General features: G+C 58.1%; 1 long non-coding RNA gene across 1 annotated transcript; it reads right to left on the bottom strand.

Annotated features, from left to right (window-relative positions):
* Positions 1-2,887: 2,887 nt before the first annotated feature.
* Positions 2,888-7,739, bottom strand: LOC109246898 (uncharacterized). Its single transcript, XR_008421070.1, has 4 exons — positions 7,228-7,739; positions 5,182-5,648; positions 4,423-4,566; positions 2,888-3,200 (listed from the first exon to the last, which is right to left on the bottom strand). It is a non-coding gene; the product is annotated as an uncharacterized LOC109246898 (long non-coding RNA).
* Positions 7,740-9,709: the final 1,970 nt, after the last annotated feature.

Below are 9,709 nucleotides of genomic sequence, written 5' to 3'. Positions count from 1 at the left end.
ATCTACCATCTATCCATCCATCATCTATCCCTCCATCCATCATGCATCCACCCATCCTTCCATCCATCCTTCCATCCATCCATCCATCCATCCATCCATCCATCCATTATCCATCTATCCATCCACCCATCCATCCAGTCACGCATAACCCTTTTAATCATCCATCCATTCATCTACCTTTCTACCTACTATTCCATGAATCAGTCTACCTGCTGATAGGTCATCCATCCATCTAACCACCTATCCACCCTTCCATCTTCCCACCCCACTCATAAAGGTGGCACTCCTTTATCCAGTTGTCCATCTGTGGTCTGCTAATTATCCCACTGTCCATCCACCCATCCACACACCAATCCAGCCAAGTATTCATGGACAGATAATGCCACATGAAGCTGCCGTAATGGCAGAGTGCAGAGTGATGTCATAGTCTCTGAGCTCTTTGTCACCCTGTGCAGATGGCACCTGTCCTTCCAGTGCAGCTGACCGGTGCCAACACCAGGGAGGTCTTTGGGGCCATTGGGGACCACTGGAAGCTTGTCATCCTCGTGTGGTCTTGGCCTGGCCTCCTGCCACTTGTGAGGGCAGCCCTGCTTCCCTGGCCAAGCCTGCAACCCGAAGACCCACGGCCCCGCACTCCTAGGATGCAGCTTCCCACTGCCCCCTCTGCCGGTATGCCCTGGCAGGTACCAAGATGCTGGGCATGGAGGCGTGCATGGAGTATAACAGAAATCAGAGCTGAAGTCCTCTGAGCTCATCTCTGCCCTAATCACCAGGCGGACCTGTCCCTCTCCCATCATAGGTAAATATAGGACTCTATTTACCTGGTAACACAGCTGGCCAGTGGTGGCCGGGTAGGTGGCTTATGTAATGGCAGCATGGCTCTCAGCAGCCCTTGTGTGCCCCTTCATTATGTGGCTTGTACCCTGGGGCCCATCCCTGGGGGTCATCTGTTTGGTCCTGGGAGCCCCGGATGGCCCGGGTACAAGGCCTCACCTGCTAATTGGGCTCCTGGCTGTTTTTGCGGCCCCTCTGGAGGGACGCACATCTTCAGGCTCATGAGTGCCCAGCAAGCCTCTCACAGAGTCCCCCATCGTCTCATTACAGATGGGACACTTGGGGTCCAGAGATGAGAGATGCTCATTCCAGGTCACTTGGAAGATTCTGGAGGGCTGAGGCCACTGCTCTGGGCTGCATGTCCTCAGCCTGGCCCAGGTGAGCCCTTCCCTGGCCCCCTCACCCCTGGGAGCTCTGAGTCTGGCAGCCACTCTGTGTGGTGGGGTGACCAGGCTACAGTGGACCACATCCTCCTAACCACCTCCCGTCCATCACACACGTCCTCTCAACACCAGAAGCGCACCGACCCTTTCCACCTCTGCTGGAGGAACTCGGGGTGTCCTGCCCTCACCTGCTTGGGTTGCCTCCTCTGAGAAGCCCTCCCTGAACCCCAAGGCCGAGGCTCCTGAGGCTCTGTAGACCTGTTTCATCATCTGCCACAGGGGAGAGTGACCCAGACCTGGCTGTCACCTTGTAGACTAAAGGAGGAAACCACTGTAAATTTCCTCCTGTGTCCCCCACACACAGAAGGGGCCCAACAGGCGGAGTCTGCATTTTTGTTGGCCCAGGACTGAGGGGAAGGATGAGCCGCTGGGGGGCCGAGTGGGTAGATGGACAGATGGACAAATGGAAGAATAAATGGACGTTGATTTAACGGACAAGCAGGAGGGCAGGAGGGGGGGCAGGGAGGGATGGAGAGAGAAAGAAGAGGGGGCGGCCGGACAGCTCGATCAGCCCCACCGCCTCTGGAGCCAGACTAGGGCTCTATCCCAGCTCTGCCACAATAGCTGTGTGACTTTGGTTAAGGGCAACACCTCTCTGTGTCTCATTTCTGTTTTTTCATGTATAAAAGAGAGTATAACTGTACCTACCTGGCAGTGCTGTTGTGCAGATAAAAAAGAAAAAAAAAACCATCATGCAAGGGTCTTAGTGTAAGAACAGCCTCAAGCTCTTGAATTTCTCCCCTCCCAGACCGACCTGGCTCCTGTTCCCAGCAAGCCTGGGTATCTGCACAGTTATCCCTGCACTGGGCGTGCCGCTGCCCTCCTCCCCCGCCAGCACCCCCCCCCCCCCCCCCGCCACCCCGGCCTGTTAAAATCCCCTGGATCAGCGCCTCTCCCAGGTATGTCCGCTTATGTAATCATCACTGGAGCGGCTACACACCGACTCAGCTCTTCCCTCGCTCTCGCTCTCGTGTTTACTCTTTGGCTCAGGGGACAGTTCCATTCAGAAGAAATTGCTATTGTTTCTCAGCCTTCCCTTGGGAAAGCTGAGTTAGGGAGGAGCTCGATGAGCCAGGAGGGGTGGGAGGGGGAAGGGCGGGGTGGTGGCAGGACAGGAGTAGAGAGGGAAGCAGGCCCTGGCACAGCCCAGGGCTTTCTTGACACACACGCAGCTTACGATGCACTTTATTTCCTTAAAAAGAGAAGCCTCAGAGAAGTTTTCGCATGGGCTCATTTTTTGATACACCTAAAAAATGGATAGGAGAAAGGTGGACTGTTATCCAGTTCCCTGGTAGTGACCTTTTACTGTGTCTTGCCGTCCTTTTTGTTCATTCATACATGGATGCGTGTATGCATCTCTCCATCACACATCCACCTATCCACCCACTCACCTGTCCACCAATTCGTCCATCTGTCCCCACGTCTAGCTAGCTAGCTATCCATCCATCCATCATTCATCTATCTACTCGCCCATCAACTCATCCATCCATCCATCATCCACTCATCTATCCACCAACCCACTCATCCATCCATCCATCCATCCATCATTCATCATCCATCCAACATCCTTCCATCCACCCACTTATCCATCCATGCATCCATCCATCCATCCATCCATCCATCATTCATCATCCATCCAACATCCTTCCATCCATGCACTCATCCATCCATGCATGCATCCATCCATCCATCCATCCATCCTTTTCTTCCTCTAGCATGTATTGAATTAGCAGTAGAAGAAATTCTGCACTACAAGTTCTGGAACCTGGTTTCCATTCTTAGCACAGCCACCATGTTGAAGCAGATTTCTCCATGCAAGCAAGGTTTGAGACGGTCATCTACTCCTGTCTGAGCCTCAGGTCTGCCATTTTCTCTTGTGTCCTTAGTCAAATGCTTCCCTTCTTTGAGTCCCAGTTTCCTCATCTGTGAAACAGGGCGATGGTTGTACTTGCCTTATTATTTTGAGGGCACAACACAAGAATATACATGGGAGTTCCTGGAATCACATTATGTTTCCAGCGGGAGCTATTCTAGAAGTGTGCCTTGGGTGGAGGATGCCGAGATGGGGCAAGAGCCTTCCCTTTGGGGCTTCCTGGGCAGTGAGGCAGAAAAAGAGCGGCAGGCCTCAGGGCGGTCTATGCTAGGATGAAGAGTGAAAGGGAATGAGGCCAGAGAGGCCTTGTAGGGCAGGGTCTTGATGGCCATGGTGGGGAGAAGCGATGTAAGGTTTTGAGCAGGGTAGAGTGTAGTTGGATTGATGTTTGGGAAGGACCCTTCTGGCTGCTGTGTAGAGAAGGGTTAGGAAGGTTGGAAATGGGGTCCCAAAGAGAGGGAGACCATGTTAAAAGGATTGTAGTTGCCTCTAGGAAAGACCATGAGACTAAATGGCGAGGGGGTGCAGCACTAAACCTTACAGTTATTTTTTTTTCTCTCCTAAATGTCAAAACTATTCAGGCGCCAGAATCCATGGTTTAGGCCTCAGGTCGCCTGGATCTCTCCAGATCCCCGGTCATTTGGTAATGCAGTATTCAGGCCTTACTCTCCAATCCTTTGTCCCTGGCACACATTGCCAATCGATTGGAGCTCTCCTTCCCCTAAAGCCTAAAACCATGCCGTCCAATATGGTAGCCACCAGCCACCATTCAAATATGGCTTTTTAGATCTAAGTCAACTAAAACGAAATACAATTAGCAACTCTGTGGCTCGACTGTAACGGCCACATTTCAAGTGCTTGATATATACCTAGAGGCGGCTCGCGGCTCTGTGCCGGACAAGCAGATCGAGCACATTTCCACCGCCACCAAAGTCCTCTTGGACTGTGCTGGCCTCAGTCAGGCTACCACGGCCAGTCCACCGGAGCTGGGAGGGCATTCTGCCCTCCTGGGGCCAAATGGGTGAGTTCTGCCAGGCCCCCGACTTGCCGTGGTCACATCTCCCTCCAGGCTGGGTCTGCCCTGTTTCCGTTCTATCCGAATTTTTACATATGGTAAAGTCATACTTAGAGCAACGTCCTTCTAGGTGGACCCTTCCTAAGGTTACTTTCTTTCTGTCTCTTAAGGGAAATAAAACAAAACCAAGGAAAATCCTTGCCTCGCCGTGCGGCCACAGACGTAATTGGCAAGTGTCGTTTCTGCCCTAAGCTCACCTTATGCCTCCAGCCTCCAGAGACTCGATGTTTCTGTTTTCGAGTCTATTTTTAGTGCTTCTGGGTGAATGTCACTGCCGCCGGAGGCTGACATTTCATCCTCTGGGAACCTTGACCCGCTGCTTTTCCGGTTGTGAGCTGAACCTGCTTTTTCATGCCCCAGAAGGAAAGAACAATGATCATTAATAATTGGCATCTTCTGGAAAATCGGAAATGGGGCCTCCGTGATCCGAGGCTGCCCTTAACCCCAGCTGTGCTGCCTGCGGGGCCACGGTGTGACGGACGTAGCCAGGGTTCCACGGCCGCTGGGGTCACACCCTGGGGTCACCAGCCATGCCAAAGCAGGGCAGGTGGGCGGTGGGCTGGCCACGTGACCAGGGGGCAGAGGAGGCCGAGACAGCGGTTAGAAGCTGGTGTAGAGACCTGTGGTCCACCTGCAGAGACCGACACGGGGGGACACCCTCCCAAGGCAGGGTTAGGTAGAAGTGAGAGGAAGAGGGGGAGCCTTGCTCTCGGTATGGGGCGAGGGGGGGTCGGGGGAGCTGGATTGAGCCTCTGACTCTGGGCTGGGTCCTATTCTGAGTCCTGGGGGGCGCAGAGGGGAGGGAAGACCAGGAAGGAGTTGGGGGGTGGTTAGTGGGACGGGGAAGGGGCGCTGGCTGGCAGGTGGCTCAGGCAGCGGGCATAGAAGGGGGTGAAGCCTTGCTCCTGCTGGCAGGCGTGGATGGTGTTTCCTACAGGTTCCCCCAGGGCCCTTACCTCCCCCAGGTGCCAAGAGGGCCCTTTCAGTCCCTTTGGGAGAGGGGAACCAGGGCTGGCCCGGCCTTCAGGGAAGAGAGACGGCACTTGCCGAAATCGCCTTTGACAAGGAAAGCAAAGGTCACGGGAACAATTCCTCCCTTTCACGCTGGGTGATCTGGCAGGAGCGTGCTGGAGCGGACGGAGGGTGGCCGCCCCTCCCAGGCGCCCAAGACAAACAGGGCGGCAGGAAGTTCCCACGCTCCCAGGGCCCGTGCAGTCACCTGCTCGGCTGGGGCTGCGAGGGGGCGGGGCCTCAGCCACCCACAGGTGAGAGGCGGCCCCACTGCCTGGGGGAGGGGCCGGCAGGCGCACCCCCGCCGAGCACCTACCTACCAGGCGCCCCGAGTTTTGCAAACATCCTCGCCGAATCCTCACGAGGCTCCTGCTAAGTGAACGTGACGATCTTCGTCTCACAGCGTGGGAACCTGAGACCCACAGAGGTTAAGCGCGTCGCCTCGGGTCGCACGGACCATAAAGGGGAGAGCTGGGGTTTGGACGCGGGCTCCTCTGTGTCCAAAGCCTCTCGGCTCTCCTCGGTCAGGTCACGCGCTCGCTCCGCAAACTTTGCTGGAGCCCCACTGTGTGCCAGGCGTGCTCCCGGGGCTCGGATGGGAACGGGTCAGTGGCCCTGTGGGGTGCCGCGTGCCCCCCATCACAGCCAGCGTTCTCATTAGCAGCGACCTAGGGTTCCATCTGCCACATGGGTGAGTGGGTCCCAGACCGACCCCTGGGGAACGTGCCAGAAGGCAATAGGTCAGCACGCCCAGCCGTGGGGTGAAGGCCCTGGAAGGATGCACCCTGGGTTCCCCGATTTCTGTTTTGGCCCCACTTGTGGAGGCCTCTGGTCCAGAGCGGCCTGGCTTTCTCTCAAAATCAGGGTAGCTGAGCCCAAGCACCTGTGCCAGCCACGAACACCCACTTCTCAAGGAGTGGACGGAAAGACCAGATCCCTAGGCCAGGGTCGTGTGTGGCTCGCTTCTTTCCGAGACACTCAGAGAAATGTGCCTGGGCGGCAGCCCCTGGATGACAGGACTGTCTCTCCTCTTGAGCGACACCGATTGAGTGCCTGCTGTTTGAGGGCTTGGGGCTCTCAGGGGTGCAGACAAGAACCTCCCCACCCTCGGCTCCGGGCCTGGTGCCTGACGCACAGCAGGTGTGGGGGAGAAGCCACTGCTGGAGAATCAAGTTGTCACCCCCGCTCCCAGGGACAGAGGCTCCTGGGGCTCCCCGGGGCTTAGAGGACCATCAGGTCTCAGGGGACCCCCTGGAAGAACCACACGGCTCTCTCACGGGCACCCGGCCTCGGCCGGTCCCCCCAAACGGGGCCGCACATCAGGGCACCATCGTGCTGGTTCTGGGGGCTCCTCAGAGCCTGGGGTGAGGCCGGGTCGAGGGGGCATGACGCAGGCTGGAGTTCAGGGCGGGCCGAAGTTGCCGGAGCCCAGATGATGCTCAGAGCCGAGAGGCCTGGACCTAGGGTGGAGCCCTGGGCTTGGTCCTGGCTGTGTGGCTGCGGGAGAAGCTGTCCCCATCTCTGGGCCCCCAGCCACGAAACCAGTGTGACCACTGTGACCCCGCTCGCCGGCCAGGTTCCAGGAGCCACTGGCACTGCAGTCTCAGAGCTCGTGTGCACGAATGACAGGTGCCTGAGGGCAGGTCCCTGACAGGTCCCTCCTCGGCCAGCCTCCCTCTGTCCCCTAGCTCTCAGCTGCATGAACAGGGAGTCAGGCCCACAATCAGCCCTGCCCACCCATTTATTCCTCTGCCCACCTACCTCTGGACCTGTCTGTCCACCTGTCCCCACTTCTAGCCAACATTTACTGTCCTCCTCTGGCACTTATCCGGCCGTCCCTTCGAGTTATCCACCGGCTGGCACACGGGCACCAGCCTCCACCGGGCCGTCTGTCCGTCCGCCCGCTTAGCCCTCCCCCGTCCTTCTGTGCCCCCACTGATCCACCTGCAACCCCCCCCCCCCGCCCCATCCCTCCAAACCCCAGCACTGACCTCAAGTCGTACGTTGGCTCGAGCAAGGCTGCTGTGAATTCCGGGTGACGTGGCAAAGGCTCCGTGGGTCGGGAGTAAACAATTTCAGTCGCCGCCCCGTGCCGTCCTCCTTGCCTGGGAGGTCAGAGGGCGTGGGGGTCAGGAAGCACGGGCTTTGGGTCCCCTGTTCATTAGCTGCGGGACCTCGAGCAGGCTAACCAGCCCGTCCGAGGCTCCCGGAGCGCGAGGAGGCCCAGCGGTACCTGCTCTGAGCCGCGGCCACGGCGGGGGGTGGGGCGCCCACGGGAAGCAGGACACGTCGTGGCTGCAATCGGCCCGCCTTATCAGCACCCACGCCGCCCTGGTGCTGCCCGGCTGCCGGGGGCCGTGCTTCGGGCCAACGGCAGCCGCGACAGGACACAGGCTCACGACAGACGACCTGCTTCTACAGCTTTTCATTCATCCACGCCTCCCCGCCGCTGAGGCCCGCGTCCCCTGCCCTATTTCCGGTTCCACGTTGCCGTGACTGTCCTGTTGGAATGGGGAACATTTGTCCGGAGCCCTTGTTGTCAGCGGGATGGCCCCGACACACGTGGCTGTATTCTCTGTCCCGCGTGGGAGAACCAACCAACCACCCCACTTCCTAGGGGGAAGCCGAGGCCCAGGGCGGGCGTGGGGGGCTTACGCAAGGTCACGCCCCCCCCGTGGACACATGTTAGATCTGGCTCTAACATCCGGCTCTTGCTGCCCTGACCAGGAATGCGGCCGTCCCCCAGGGCCACCCCGTCCCTAGGTCCCCTCCGTGTGCGTGTCTGAGGAGGATGCCCCCGGGGCCCACCCACCCCTTGTGTTTCCGCGGCTGCCTCTCTGGGACAGCCTCCACCTCTGCCAGGGCCCGGCTGTCTCCAAAATGTCCTCGGATGCCAGACACCGCAGTGTGGCTGACCACTGGCCTGGTTGCAGCTCGGGAGAGCCCCACAGGCCGGGGGCGGCCGCCGGTTCAAGATGGCCTCCAACGAGCCTCAGCTCTCGCTGTTCCCTCCCTCAGGGACCTCCTTCCCCCCTCAACATGCTCACTTTGTAACCGATAGGAGGCTGTGTGGAAATGAGGGAGGACGACCCCCGAGGCCGTGTTGCAGAAGGCCTGCGGTTTCTGTCCTGGTTTCTTCAACCGCTCGCTCTGGGGGAAGACGCCCGCCATGCTGTGAGGACACCCCTGCGGCCCTGTGGACAGGTCCCCGCGCTGAGAAACAGGCCAGTGTGGCGTCCTGGAGGTGGAGGTGGACCCTCCAGCCCTCGTCAGGCCTCAGATGAGCCCAGCCCGACGGCCTCGTGAGAGGTGCCGATCCGGAACCACCCGGCCCGGCTGCCCCTGGGTCTCTGACCGGCAGGAACTGTGGGTCACGATAAGTACGTGTCGTTTTCGGCCGGTGAGTTTGGGGTAACATGTTACGAAGCAAGAGAGCGCCAGTATAGGAGGTGGGAATGGTGCTCTCCTGCTCACTCATTTTGAGCCTCAGTTTCCTCCTGGGCAAGACAGGATCGTCATGGCTTCCCCTAGAACACTGGACGGGAGGTGTTTGTAAAGCATCCTGCCCCGTGCCTGGCTTCCCCGCGGCTGGGGTCATCGGCCAAGGAGCGGGGGAGCACCCTACCAGCACGGGCACCTTCTCGGTCGGGGATGTGTGCCCTCACACACACACACACACACACACACACACGTGAATCCCCCGGGCCCAGTGCCGATGGGGGCACGGCTTAGTCACGGCTGTAGAACCAATGAACGAAGTGAATCGTTTCTTTTTCAAAAATTGATTAAGGAGGGGCGCCTGGGTGGCTCAGTCGGCTAAGTGTCCGACTTCGGCTCAGGTCATGATCTCGCGGTCCGTGAGTTCGAGCCCCGCGTCGGGCTCTGTGCTGACCGCTCAGAGCCTGGAGCCTGTTTCGGATTCTGTGTCTCCCTCTCTCTGACCCTCCCCCGTTCATGCTCTGTCTCTCTCTGTCTCAAAAATAAATAAACGTTAAAAAAAATTTTAAAAAAATTGATTAAGGAAAGGTTAACCATGAAAAAATCCACGTAACACAAAATGTAGCGTCTAAGTCATCTTCTTAAGTGTGTAGTTAGTAGTGTTAACTACGTTCACACCGCTGTGTCGCTGTCCCCACCATCCCTCGCCAGAACGTTCCATCTTCCCAAACTGAAACTCTGTCCCATGAACGCTAATTCCCGCGCCCCCTCCCCCGATGACCACCGTCCACCTCTCTGTCTCGCGCATCTGGAGACCCCAGGGCCCTCATGTGAGCGGGACCGTGCGTGTCGGCCCCGTATCGCTCAGCGTCGCGCCCTCTAGGTCCGTCCCTGCTGTAGCAGGGGTGAGCATCTTCCTCCTCTTTGAGGCTGAAGAATATTCCGGAGTGGAGGGTCTCTTACGCTCCTTTGCCCTGACCACGAGGTCACTGAGGTCAAGCATAGTCTTTTTTTTTAATTTATTTATTCCCAGCC

Source organism: Panthera pardus, unplaced genomic scaffold, assembly GCF_024362965.1.
Source record: "Panthera pardus isolate Hobbes unplaced genomic scaffold, ASM2436296v1 HiC_scaffold_12, whole genome shotgun sequence".
NCBI lineage: Eukaryota > Metazoa > Chordata > Mammalia > Carnivora > Felidae > Panthera > Panthera pardus.
This window is presented reverse-complemented; position numbering and strand designations above follow the sequence as displayed.